The sequence below is a fragment of the Myxine glutinosa genome, chromosome 4 (genome assembly GCF_964187855.1).
Source record: "Myxine glutinosa chromosome 4, kmMyxGlut1.1, whole genome shotgun sequence".
NCBI classification, from domain to species: domain Eukaryota; kingdom Metazoa; phylum Chordata; class Myxini; order Myxiniformes; family Myxinidae; genus Myxine; species Myxine glutinosa.
In genome coordinates, this window is record NC_136264.1 from 41,448,121 (window position 1) to 41,460,735 (window position 12,615).

The 12,615-nt window shown below is 43.3% G+C and overlaps 1 protein-coding gene across 7 annotated transcripts in view; it reads right to left on the reverse strand.

The window, feature by feature from the left end:
* Positions 1-12,615, reverse strand: part of LOC137424604 (calmodulin-binding transcription activator 2) — an 884,665-nt gene that overhangs the window by 414,494 nt on the left and 457,556 nt on the right. The window lies entirely within an intron of this gene.

Consider the following 12,615-nt stretch of genomic DNA (forward strand, 5'->3'; position numbering starts at 1 on the left):
AGTCAAAACAAATATTCAACACATTAACTCTAACTTCAGCACATGGCACAACAATGCAGATTGTGAAAGAGTAAAATAATCATGGCATTACATTTCAGCAAATAAATTTTTTATAAATGATCCAAACATTGATATTACAGCCATTATAAAGGAAAAGGGAACAAAGGGTAGAAAATAAAACGACGAACGGAGGAAGACCACAAAATATAAAAACACGATATTGGAGAGAGATGAACAAACTTAATCGAGGAGGAAGGGTGGAAAAAGAATGAATGATAAATCAAAGGACAGAATGATAATATGATAGAAGGGAGAGTGAAAAATAAGGATAGAGCAAAACAAAACGACTTCTCACATCATGAGAACGAGAGGGAAAAGGGTTGAGAGAGAGGAGAGGGGAACGAGAGGAGAGGGGAACGGGGAACGAGGAGGAGAGGCGAGGGGAACGACGCGAGGGGAACGAGAGGAGAGGAGAGGGGAACAAGGAGAGGGGAACGAGAGGGAGAGGGGAAAAGGTTGAGATAAAGATACAGAGAGAGATGGGGTGGAGAAATATGAGAGAGCGGGAGAGAGAGAGAGTTAGAGAGAGTGAGAGAGCGTGAGAGAGAAAGAGTGAGAGAGAAAGAGTGAGAGAGAGAGAGAGAGAGAGAGAGAGAGAGAGAGAGAGTGAGAGTGAGAGTGAGAGTGAGAGTGAGAGTGAGAGAGAGAAAGAGAAAGAGAAAGAGAGAGAGAGAGAGTGAGAGAGAATGAGAGAGAGAGAGAGAGAGAGAGAGAGTGAGAGAGAGAATGAGAGAGAGAAACAAAGGGGGGGGGGGGGGACTGAGAGAGAAAGGACGCAAGAGAGAAAGGGGACAGAGAGATGGAGGAGGGAGAAGGACAGAGAGAGGAGGTGAGTGAGACAGAGAGAGGAGGTGAGTGAGACAGAGAGAGGAGGTGAGTGAGACGGATAAGAGAGGGGGGGATGGGGAGAGAGGAAGAAGGGCTCGGGAAGAGGGAGGGGAGATCGTGATAAGGCGAGAGTGAGGAGGAGGGGCAAGAAGGAAGGGGAGTGAGGGAGGTGGGAGAGGATAAGGAGAAGGGAGAGAAGAGAATGAGGGGGACAGAGACAGAAGGGAGAGAGAAGGAAACAAGAGAGGGAGAGAGAGAGGGTGGTGGACCGAGGGGGAGAAAGAGTGAGAGTGGGGGAGGAAGAGTGATGGAGAAAATGAAAGAGGAAGAGGGAGAAAGAGAAAGAGAAAGAGAAAGAGAAAGAGAAAGAGAAAGAGAAAGAGAAAGAGAAAGAGAAAGAGAAAGAGAGAGAGAGAGAGAGAGAGAGAGAGAGAGAGAGAGAGAGAGAGAGACTTTGACTTTTGTATACCTTTATTTAAGCAAGGATAGAAAACAACAGCTAGACTTTTCCAACAAACAGCAATCATAAAAGGAAGTTAAAATAATGAAGCATGAAATAATACAAGTGCACATTTAAAAAGAAAAGGTGAGATCATTGTTGACTACTTTACACAGTGCGTTCTTGTAACACCATTGTTGCTTAAAAAGATCTAAATTATTTACGTTTTGGTGAAAATAAAACTCTGCACGTAGCCTGGCCATGGTAAGGGCCTTAAAAACTGTTAAAACATTGTAGCCAGCATCAGGGTTGGCAAGAAGTTTAGCTTTCCTTGTTTTATAAATTCCTGGCTTCCCTTCAGCTATTAAAAAAATGGTGAGCATAGATACGGCAGCATTATTAGGATTCAATGGCAAACCAAAAATAAACATACGTAAAGAAAAATAAACATTCATATGGCAGCACAATTGTGACAACAAAATAAAAAGTGGGGTCAGCCTTGCACAGTCAACATAGGCATGATGTAAATCTTCAGAGGCCATACAAAAGGGGCATGAAATAGAATTTAAAACACTAAAACGGTGTAATAAAACATTGGTAGGTAAAATTATATGTACAATTCTCCAAGAGATATCACCAGTCCGTTTTACAATTGGTGGAGCATACATGGTGGCCCATTGTGGGCAAGGGGGGGGGGGGGGGCCGGCGGTAACATCCCTGTCCATCGGGATCCAAACCTATCCTTGCATACGTAAGGATGCCGAATGGCAACACAGAGGTGGTACAGGCACTTTTTTCAGCGCTAGGAAGTGGAGAGGAAGACAGGCACACAGATTCTGTTAATGCAGCCGATGATATTTGCACCTGATGAAGGGAGAGAACATGCATTGCAGGGTCACTGTTGTTGGCATCAAAATGAAGACCCAGTCCTCTGAAGGTATGCAGCACTTCTTGAATGAGCTGGGAGACAGCTATTACAGAGCGCATTCCAACAGCGGTTGCAATATGTCGTGCTGAGTGCCAAGTTTCATTCCGGTTATCCCGCAGGTCTCGTATGACATGCACACCAGAACTTGTGAAACATTGCACAAAGGCACGTGATCGAAGTATGTTGGGAAAGAGTGCATTGTAAAAGATAGGCTCATCGAGGAAGTTGGTGGTGTTGTAATGAGCCATATCTCGGTGCACCACGAGAGGCTGCCAGGCTTGCAGCAGGTCTTGGTAGAAAGGAGGCAATGGGGAGATGTCAACATATTGCAGGTCCATGAGAAAAAGTTCCTTGTTGAAATCTAGCATGCCAGCCATTTTCAACAGGTAGTTGGCAGTGAGCCGCCACGGCAGTGAAGTGAAAAAAAGAAAACGGTGAACAGTGGCGACTCGAAAAGCCATTAGTCGGCTGACAATGTCAATGAGGCCATGGCCACCTTCTGCCAATGGAAGGTAGAGGACTTCAGGCTTGACCCAATGCTTGCCACCCCAGAAGAAATCCAGTAGGTGTTTCTGGAGTGTCAGCAGCAGTGCTTCAGGAGGGTGCAAAGCAATCATCTTATGCCACAAGGAAGCCACTACATTGTTAATCACTAGGGCACGTCCTCTGTACGACAATGTAGATAATATTCCTCTCCACTTCTCTAGCCTATTATCAATTTCATTAACTGTGTTAACCCAGTTATTTGTAATGAACGCTGGAGTGCCAATGTACACATCCAGATAAAGGATGCCTTCCTTCTCCCACTGCAGGCCTCTGGGAAGACAAGGCAAACCAACAGCGGGGGGATGGCCAATCCATAAAGCTTTGCATTTGTTCCAATTGATTGCAGTTGTACATGCCGAGGAAACATTTTCCAGATTATTTAGTAGCATGGTGACATCATCACTGCTACGCACCACAACACACACATCATCAGCATGTGCTGAGGTGACAATTGGCCTTTCAGTTGGCAACACAGGAAAACCTGGTAAACTAGCACGAAGGCGGATTAGTAGAGGTTCAATGCAGAGGGAGTAGAGAATGCCCGATAAAGGACACCCTTGGCGGACTCCTCTTTCAACCGTTAGTGGTGCACATAAACTGTTGATGACTTTAATGATGCTAAAAACATGATTGTACAGCAATGAAACGTGAGAAATAAAGGCTGCCCCAAAACCAAACTGTTTTAGGGTATGAAAAACATATTCATGGCTAATAGTGTCAAATGCTTTCTCCTGGTCAAGTAAAACTAGGCCAGCATTCTGTTTTTGTGCAGCACAGACATCCCACAAGTCCCGAATTAAAAAAATATTGTCATGAATCGACCGATTAAAAATACAAAAGGATTGATCAAAATGTATTAAAAAACTAAGCAGGGGCTTTATGCGGTTTACAAGGACTTTGGAAAGAATTTTGTAATCCACACAAAGCAGAGAGATAGGCCACCAATTTTGTAAAGACTGTAAGTCTCCTTTCTTTGGGATAAGGCACACAATTGCACGGCGACAACTTAGAGGTAACACACCCTCTTGTGAACTATACTTAAAAACATCTAAAAGTGTCGGACCGAGCAAGTCCCAGAATGCTTTATAAAATTCCATGGGTAAGCCATCAAAGCCAGGCGCTTTATTATCATTAAGGCTATTAAGAGCTGTTAAAAGTTCACCCACTGTAAAATCTTGTTCTAGAGAGCGCTGCTGTGATTCTTGTAATCGTGGTAGATTTTGGGTAAAATCAAACATTTCTTGATCATTACTTTCGTTTGCAGTAAAAACGTTCTTAAAGAAGTCTCTGATAAGACACTTCAACTGAGCATTCTCCTCAATAATTTGTCCGTCACTTGAACGTAAGCTTAGCAACAATCTATTAGATTTTGCGGCTTTTTCAAAGCTAAAGAAATCTTTACAACACGTTTCTGAGGTAGATAAACCTTTTACTCGAAGTCGTGTTAGCGCCCCGAGAGCATCATCTTTAGTTAAAACATTCAGTAGGGCTTGTTTCTCATGAAGCCGATGGCATCGTACCTCCTCATCAATGTTAGTCGCGTTTTCCTGCAGGTCAAGAATTTCTTTCTTTAAAATGCATATCCTGGCTTGCTTTGCATGTGTAAACTTTGCATATAACATTATTACTGTATTACTGGGAGAAGACTCGGATTTGTGCCTTTACATAATCCCACCATAGGCAAAGATTGGTGAAATCATTCCGCGATTCTAGAATCCGAAGCCAGAAATTTTTAAAGGATAGTTTAAAAAAGGGATCATTTAAAAGAGAAATATTAAAAGACCAATGAGAAGTATGTCTCTGAGGGCTAGGGAAAGAAAGACGCATTTTAATTAAAAAATGGTCAGAAAACCCGGAAGGAGTAATATCAGTAAAACGAACAAGGTTTATAAAGGAGAGGCTGATATAAAATTTATCAAGCCTTGCAAGCGACAAGTTGTTTAGCAGGCAACGACACCAAGTAAATTGTTGACTGTTCCCGTGCTGCAGTCGCCAAACATCACCAAGGTCGTTCCGAGACAGAAGCGTAGACAGAGGCCAAGCACTAGCTGGATGGGGTTCAGGGCTGTTCCGATCTTTGGCTGGGTCTAATGTGCAATTAAAATCACCACCTAAGCACAAAAGGGTATCAGGGGCAAGATGATTAAGGAAGGTAAAGGATTCGGTGAAGAAAGCCATCCTGGCTGTGCTGTCACTTGGGGCATAAACATTGACAATTACCATCTGCTGGTGGTGATATAAAAATTCAATGGAAGCGAGATATCCCGGTACAATTTCTTTAAAAACAAGAGAGGAGACGGGAAGATGTGCAGATATATAGAAAGCAACACCAGCACTAACCGAAGACGTGTTACTAAAAAACCAGGTGCCTTTCAGCTTCAGTCTTCGACAATGAGCTAGGCAACAATGAGCAAGGCAACAATGAACAAGGCAACAATAAACAAGGCAACAATGAGCAAGGCAACGATGAGCAAGGCAACGATGAGCAAGGCAATGATGAGCAAGGCAACAATAAACAAGGTAGTAATGAGCAAGGCAACGATGAGCAAGGCAATGATGAGCAAGGCAACAATGAACAGGGCAACAATGAACAAGGCAACAATGACCAAGGCAACAATGAGCAAGGCAACAATGAACAAGGCAACAATGAACAAGGCAACAATGAACAGGGCAACAATGAACAAGGCAACAATGACCAAGGCAACAATGAGCAAGGCAACAATGAGCAAGGCAACAACGAACAAGGCAACAATAAACAAGGCAACAATGAGCAAGGCAACGATGAGCAAGGCAATGATGAGCAAGGCAACAATAAACAAGGTAGCAATGAGCAAGGCAACGATGAGCAAGGCAATGATGAGCAAGGCAACAATTAACAGGGCAACAATGAACAAGGCAACAATGACCAAGGCAACAATGAGCATGGCAACAATGAACAAGGCAACAATGAACAAGGTAACAATGAGCAAGGCAACAATGATCAAGGCAACAATGAACAAGGCAACAATGAACAAGGCAACAATGAACAAGGCAACAATGAACAAGGCAACAATGAACAAAGCAACAATGAACAAGGCAACAATGAACAAGGCAACAATGAGCAAGGAAACAATGAACAAAGCAACAATGAGCAAGGCAATAAACAGGGCAACAATGAACAAGGCAACAATGAACAAGGCAACAATGAGCAAGGCAACAATGAACAAGACGACAATGAACAAGACGACAATGAGCCAGGCAACAATGAGCAAGACAACAATGAGCCAGGCAACAATGAACAAGGCAACAAGGAGCAAGGCAACAATGAACAAGGCAACAATGAGCAAGGCAACAATGAACAAGGCAACAATAAACAAGGCAACAATGAGCAAGGCAACAAAGAGCCCGGCCGTGGCCCGGCGTCACATCAGTGAGCAAGGTAACAATGAGCAAGGCAACAATGAACAAGGTAACAATGAGCAAGGTAACAATGAGCAAGGTAACAATGAGCAAGGCAACAATGAACAAGGCAACAATGAACAAGGCAACAATGAATAAGGCAACAATGAACAAGGCAACAATAAACAAGGCAACAATGAACAAGGTACCAATGAGCAAGGCAAGAATGAGCAAGACGACAATGAGCCAGGCAACAATGAGCAAGGCAACAATGAACAAGGCAACAATGAACAAGGCAACAATGAACAAGGCAACAATGAACAAGGCCACAATAAACAAGGTAGCAATGAGCAAGGCAACAATGAACAAGGCAATGATGAGCAAGGCAACAATGAACAGGGCAACAATGAACAAGGCAAAAATGAGCAAGGCAACAATGAGTAAAACATCAGTGACCAAGGCAACAATGAGAAAGACAACAATGAGCAAGACATCAGTGACCAAGTCAACAATTAGCAAGACGCCAATGAGCAAGATGCCAATTAGCAAGACATCAGTGACCAAGGCAACAATGAGCAAGGCAACAATGAGCAAGACATCAGTGAGCAAGACATCAGTGAGCAAGGAAACAATGAACAAGGCAACAATGAACAAGGCAACAATGAGCAAGGCAACAATGAATAAGGCAACAATGAACAAGGCAACAATAAACAAAGCAACAATGAACAAGGTACCAATGAGCAAGGCAAGAATGAGCAAGACGACAATGAGCCAGGCAACAATGAGCAAGGCAACAATGAACAAGGCAACAATGAACAAGGCAACAATAAACAAGGCAACAATAAGCAAGGCAACGATGAGCAAGGCAACAATGAACAAGGCAACAATGAACAAGGCAACAATGAACAAGGCAACAATAAACAAGGCAACAATGAGCAAGGCAATGAACAGGGCAACAATGAACAAGGCAACAATAAACAAGGCAATAATGAGCAAGGCAACAATGAACAAGGAAACAATGAACAAGGCAACAATAAACAAGGCAACAATGATCAAGGCAACGATGAGCAAGGCAACGATGAGCAAGGCAACAATGAACAGGGCAACAATGAACAAGGCAAAAATGAGCAAGGCAACAATGAGTAAAACATCAGTGACCAAGGCAACAATGAGCAAGATGACAATGAGCAAGACATCAGTGACCAAGTCAACAATTAGCAAGACGCCAATGAGCAAGACATCAGTTGCCAAGGCAACAATGATCAAGGCAACAATGAACAAGGCAACAATGAGCAAGGCAACAATGAGCAAGGCAACAATGAGCAAGGCAACAATGAGCAAGGCAAGCAACAATGAACAAGGCAAGCAACAATGAACAAGGCAACAATGAACAAGGCAACAATGAACAAGGCAACAATGAGCAAGGCAACAATGAACAAGGCAAGCAACAATGAACAACAATGAACAAGGCAACAATGAACAAGGCAACAATGAACAAGGCAACAATGAACAAGGCAACAATGAACAAGGCAACAATGAACAGGGCAACAATGAACAAGGCAACAATGAGCAAGGAAACAATGAGCAAGGCAACAATAAACAAGGCAACAATGAGCAAGGCAACGATGAGCAAGGCAATGATGAGCAAGGCAACAATGAACAGGGCAAAAATGAACAGGGCAACAATGAACAGGGCAACAATGAACAAGGCAACAATGAACAAGGCAACAATGAGCAAGGCAACAATGAGTAAAACATCAGTGACCAAGGCAACAATGAGCAAGACGACAATGAGCAAGACATCAGTGACCAAGTCAACAATTAGCAAGACGCCAATGAGCAAGACATCATTGACCAAGGCAACAATGATCAAGGCAACAATGAACAAGGCAACAATGAACAAGGCAACAATGAACAAAACAACAATGAGCAGGGCAATGAACAGGGCAACAATGAACAAGGCAACAATGAGCAAGGCAACAATGAGCAAAACGACAATGAGCAAGGCAACAATGAGCAAGACATCAGTGACCAAGGCAACAATGATCAAGGCAACAATGATCAAGGCAACAATGAACAAGGCAACAATGAACAAGGCAACAATGAACAAGGCAACAATGAACAAAGCAACAATGAGCAAGGCAATGAACAGGGCAACAATGAACAAGGCAACAATGAGCAAGGCAACAATGAACAAGGCAACAATGAACAAGATAACAATGAGCAAGGCAACAATGATCAAGGCAACAAAAAACAAGACAACAATGAACAAGGCAACAATGAACAAGGCAACAATGAACAAAGCAACAATGAACAAGGCAACAATGAACAAAGCAACAATGAGCAAGGCAATGAACAGGGCAACAATGAACAAGGCAACAATGAAAAAGTAAACAATGAGCAAGGCAACAATGAACAAGATGACAATGAACAAGACGACAATGAGCAAGGCAACAATGAGCAAGACGACAATGAGCCAGGCAACAATGAACAAGGCAACAAGGAGCAAGGCAACAATGAACAAGGCAACAATGAGCAAGGCAACAATGAGCAAGGCAACAATGAACAAGGCAACACTAAACAAGGCTATGAACAGGGCAACAATGAACAAGGCAACAATGAGCAAGGCAATGAACAGGGCTACAATGAACAAGGCAACAATGAAGAAGGCAATAATGAACAAGGCAACAATGAGCAAGGCAACAATGAACAAGGAAACAATGAACAAGGTAACAATGAGCAAGGCAAGAATGAGCAAGACGACAATGAGCTCGGCAACAATGAGCAAGGCAACGATGAGCAAGGCAATGATGAGCAAGGCAACAATAAACAAGGTAGCAATGAGCAAGGCAACGCTGAGCAAGGCAATGATGAGCAAGGCAACAATGAACAGGGCAACAATGAACAAGGCAAAAATGAGCAAGGCAACAATGAGTAAAACATCAGTGACCAAGGCAACAATGAGCAAGATGACAATGAGCAAGACATCAGTGACCAAGTCAACAATTAGCAAGACGCCAATGAGCAAGACATCAGTTACCAAGGCAACAATGATCAAGGCAACAATGAACAAGGCAACAATGAACAAGGCAACAATGAACAAGGCAACAATGAACAAGGCAACAATGAGCAAGGCAACAATCAACAAGGCAAGCAACAATAATAATAATAATAATTCATTTATTTTGTATAGCACTTTTCATGAAGCCCAAAGGCACTTTGACAGAGTGCAAAACATAATGCATAACAAAACATGAAAACAACAATTGCAAAAAGACAAGAATCAATAGGGAAATATTTAAAGCAAAAGGAGGGAGAAGGAGAAGTGATAGTCAGGGGTTAAATGCTGTGGGTTGAATGTTGAATGCAGTGCTGAACAGGTGGGTCTTGAGTGATGTTTTGAATGTGGTGAGTGAGGAGGAGTCTCTGATGGTGTGAGGTAGTGAGTTCCAGAGGGTGGGAGCAGCGATGGAGAAGGCCTTGTCACCCCAGGATCTGAATTTGGTCTGGATGGGGGGGGGGGGGGGGTCAGGAGGGTGGTACCAGCAGAGCGGAGGTTGCGGGTGGGAGTGTGTCTGGAGAGGAGGTCAGCCAGGTAGGATGGGGCCAGGTTATGGAGGGCTTTGTAGGTCAAGAGGAGGATTTTGTACTGGATTCTCTGAGAGATGGGGAGCCAGTGAAGCTTGTAAAGGACAGGGCTGATGTGGTCACGGGTCCGGGAATGGGTGAGTAGACGGGCAGCGGAGTTCTGAATGTATTGGAGTTTATTGGTGATTGTTGAGGGTGAACCATAGAGGAGGCTATTGCAGTAGTCCAGACGGGAGGTGATGAAGGCATGGATGAGGGTTTCTGCAGCCGTGGAGTAGAGGGATGAGCGGAGACGGGCGATGTTTTTCAGGTGAAAGAAGGCTGTCTTTGTGATCTGTTTAGTGTATTTGTCGAAGGAGAGGGTTTGGTCAAAGATGACGCCAAGATTCCGGATGAGAGGGGAGGTGGATACTGGGATACCGACGATGTTGAGTTCAAAGTTATGGGTGGATTTTGTGAGCGTTTTTGGGCCAATGATGATTATTTCAGATTTATCAATGAACAAGGCAACAATGAACAAGGCAACAATGAGTAAAACATCAGTGACCAAGGCAACAATGAGAAAGACAACAATGAGCAAGACATCAGTGACCAAGTCAACAATTAGCAAGACGCCAATGAGCAAGATGCCAATTAGCAAGACATCAGTGACCAAGGCAACAATGATCAAGGCAACAATGAGCAAGGCAACAATGAGCAAGACATCAGTGAGCAAGGCAACAATGAACAAGGCAACAATGAACAAGGCAACAATGAACAAGGCAACAATGAACAAGGCACCAATGAACAAGGCAACAATAAACAAGGCAACAATGAACAAGGTAACAATGAGCAAGGCAAGAATGAGCAAGACGACAATGAGCCAGGCAACAATGAGCAAGGCAACAATGAACAAGGCAACAATGAACAAGGCAACAATAAACAAGGCAACAATGAGCAAGGCAACGATGAGCAAGGCAACAATGAGCAAGGCAACAATGAACAAGGCAACAATGAACAAGGCAACAATGAACAAGGCAACAATAAACAAGGCAACAATGAGCAAGGCAACAATGAGCAAGGCAATGAACAGGGCAACAATGAACAAGGCAATGATGAGCAAGGCAACAATGAACAGGGCGACAATGAACAAGGCAAAAATGAGCAAGGCAACAATAAACAAGGCAACAATGAGCAAGGCAACGATGAGCAAGGCAATGATGAGCAAGACTACAATGAGCAAGACATCAGTGACCAAGTCAACAATTAGCAAGACGCCAATGAGCAAGACATCAGTGACCAAGGCAACAATGATCAAGGCAACAATGAACAAGGCAACAATAAACAAGGCAACAATGAGCAAGGCAACGATGAGCAAGGCAATGATGAGCAAGGCAACAATGAACAGGGCAACAATGAACAAGGCAACAATGAGCAAGGCAATGAACAGGGCAACAATGAACAAGGCAACAATGAACAAGGCAGCAATGAGCAAGGCAATGAACAGGGCAACAATGAACAAGGCAACAATGAACAAGGCAACAATGAACAAGGCAACAATGAACAAGGCGACAATGAGCAAGGCGACAATGAGCAAGGCGACAATGGGCAAGGCGACAATGAGCAAGACGACAATGAGCAAGACAACAATGAGCAAGACAACAATGAGCAAGGCAACAATGAACAAGGCAACAATAAACAAGGCAGCAATGAGCAATGCAATGAACAGGGCAACAATGAACACGGCAACAATGAACAAGGCAACAATGAACAAGGCAACAATGAACAAGGCAACAATGAGCAAGGCAGCAATGAGCAAAGGCAGCAATGAGCAAGACAACAATGAGCAAGACAACAATGAGCAAGGCAACAATGGACAAGGCAACAATGAACAAGGCAACAATAAACAAGGCAGCAATGAGCAATGCAATGAACAGGGCAACAATGAACAAGGCAACAATGAACAAGGCAACAATGAACAAGGCAACAATGAACAAGGCAACAATGAACAAGGCAACAATGGACAAGGCAACAATGAGCAAGGCAACAATGGACAAGGCAACAATGAACAAGGCAACAATAAACAAGGCAGCAATGAGCAATGCAATGAACAGGGCAACAATGAACAAGGCAACAATGAACAAGGCAACAATGAACAAGGCAACAATGAGCAAAGTAACAATGAGCAAGGTAACAATGAACAAGGTAACAATGAGCAACGCCACAATGAGCAAGACATCAGTGAGCAAGGCAGCAATGAACAAGGCAACAATGAGCAAGGCAACAAGGAGCAAGGTAACAATGAGCAAGGTAACAATGAGCAAGGCAACAAAGAGCAAGACATCAGTGAGCAAGGTAACAATGAGCAAGGCAACAATGAACAAGGTAACAATGAGCAAGGTAACAATGAGCAAGGTAACAATGAGCAAGACATCAGTGAGCAAGGCAACAATTTTTATCTTAATTGTAATCTACTCAATAAAATTAAGGTGGGGTCATTGCCCCCCCTCCCCCTTCCGCTCCCCAAACTCCACCGGTGATCCAATCAGTATGATTTTTTTTTTCTCTTTGCAACTGTTGGTCCAATGGACACAGAATTTTCACCATTGGATCACCTGCTCTTGTAGAATTTTTTTAATGACGTCATATGTCACATGGTACAGGCGCCATCTTGGAAAAACCGAAAAACAGTGCACCTCTATATCTCCAAAACCGCTCCATAGAAAAAAATTAAACGTGCCTAATTTTAAAGAACTCTGCCTCTGCATGGGGAATAAATGTTGTTAACAATGACTTAATAACAATGACTAACATCATCGGTGCCTTAATTATGACGTCATAATTCGACAAGTACAATGCTTAGTCCGAT